At 40.2% G+C, this 1958-nt stretch overlaps 1 pseudogene; it reads right to left on the bottom strand.

Moving 5' to 3' along the window:
- Positions 1-374: 374 nt before the first annotated feature.
- LOC108513255 (60S ribosomal protein L12 pseudogene) lies at positions 375-942 on the bottom strand (annotated as a pseudogene).
- Positions 943-1958: the final 1016 nt, after the last annotated feature.

Genomic DNA, 1958 nt, shown 5'->3' with positions numbered 1-1958 from the left:
CATATAATCATTATAGAACAATTATAAAAAACACAGGAAAATATAAGAAGGAAAATAAAGCTCATTCATAATCCCATTTCCCTTGTTTTTTGGTCTATCAAGGCATTTTATTTGTATGTGTTTATTATATGCCTAGAAAAAAAAGTCTCAGGTTTTCCCTCCTGTGTGTTTTCAGCTTGTTTCTTCATGGTCCATGATGCTAGCTGAGGTTGTCAGTACAATGAAACCTAACTGACAGATGGGAGCAGATTATTCTGTCATTTTTCTAGATCTTGTTAAGTCCTGAGCAAGAGTACTATCTGTCCTCCCCCCCCCTTTTTTTTTTTTTTTGGTTGTCAAATGATTCTTTATTGAAATATTTTCCTTTGTATTTCTTAACTAGCTGGGCATTCCACTGTACCACTGTTGATGTCCTGTATGATGTCATGATGGTGGTGGCAGCCATCAACATTGCAGCCCACAGATTGGGAAGTTCCCAGGATCTCTTTAATGGTACCAGAGAGTTCTCTGGCTAAAGATCAGTGCCACATCTGTCCAGCAAGGTTGATAATCTCATCAAAAGTGATATTTCCATTGTGTCTAACGCTTTTTGTTTCTTTCTGTCTTTTGCTGGTCCCTTGAGGACTTTGATGACCAGGGCAGAGACAGAAGGTACTGCCTCAGTCTGGGCCTGTCTCTTCTGATGATCAGTTTCACTGTAATCCCCAGACCCTTCCAGTCACCAGTTCCCTTGGTGATGTCATACCCAACCTTCTTCTGGAGACAGATCCAGCGGGCTGATCTTGGGAGTCAGGGCAGATGTGTCACCGACTTCATTACTAGCGCACCTCACGTATATGACTTTGATCTCACTGGGGTTGAACTTAGGTGGCATGATGCGGTAGCTGGTGTTAGATGAACCCAGATTCAGGATGACTGAAGAAGGTTGTACCTTGGCCTTCTCTGAGCTGGAAACTGAAGGGGTACCTTTCTGAAATGATAAAATTCACATGTAGCAGTGATTAAAAACAGTAAATATAGAAATTCTCAAAGTAAAATTGCAGGCTAAATTTATAAAATAATAGAAGTCCACACTTTTATTGACCCAAGTTAGAAATAACTGTAGTTAAATGATTATCATTTGGCCTTTGGCTTTTAGTGTGCACATGCCACCCATCGCAGATCTCCTTCTGGTCCACCTCTCAGGCTGGCAGGAAGGAAGCAGAGTGCTATAGAAGCTAGCTGGAGTGTTGCTAACCAGCAGGGTGATCTTTAGGGCCCACCAGCTTATAGGACACATTGTCATCACTGAGGTCACTATGGTGGCAGAACAGCCTAGTTCTGAAATGAATCTTTTATCCTGACTGTGTCCTCCCATTTCAACTTTAAGTCAGTCAGTTGACATCTATTTATTGAGCACAGCTGAGGTAGGCATTTAGGATACAGAAACCATCAAAATCAGATATGTCTCCTGGCTTTATGGAGATAGAATACTAGTGGGAGTGATAAGCATTAAATAATTACACCAATAAACAGAGTAACAGAATAGGTGCACTTCTGTGATTTCTGTTCTGAACACCCTCCTTTTTATGTAGTTAAAATATGGAAAGTTATATTTTCCCTATGTAACTTATTATATACAGAATATTCCTGTTCACAGAATACATTTACATACAAGGTAGTACTCACAAACCAACTATATGCTATTTTATGGGAGATTTAAGTGGTTATTAATAGTAATCTTGACTCTTACCCCATATGCTGATTTTAGAACTTAACCTTTGGGTGAACTGGAGCTTTATTGTGATAAAGGTCTTAGCACCTGAGGGAACACAGGTGCTAAGAGACAAAGTAACCAAACGACTCTATTTAGATTGGGGAAACAGCAAAGTCTCACCGCCTCTACTCTTTGCCAACCCCTTTGTAGATTCTCAGAGACCCAGATTGGGTCTTTGCCAAGATCTGGAATAATTGTCTCA

Source organism: Rhinopithecus bieti, unplaced genomic scaffold (assembly GCF_001698545.2).
Source record: "Rhinopithecus bieti isolate Rb0 unplaced genomic scaffold, ASM169854v2 scaffold_32512, whole genome shotgun sequence".
Classification (NCBI taxonomy): domain Eukaryota; kingdom Metazoa; phylum Chordata; class Mammalia; order Primates; family Cercopithecidae; genus Rhinopithecus; species Rhinopithecus bieti.
This window is presented reverse-complemented; position numbering and strand designations above follow the sequence as displayed.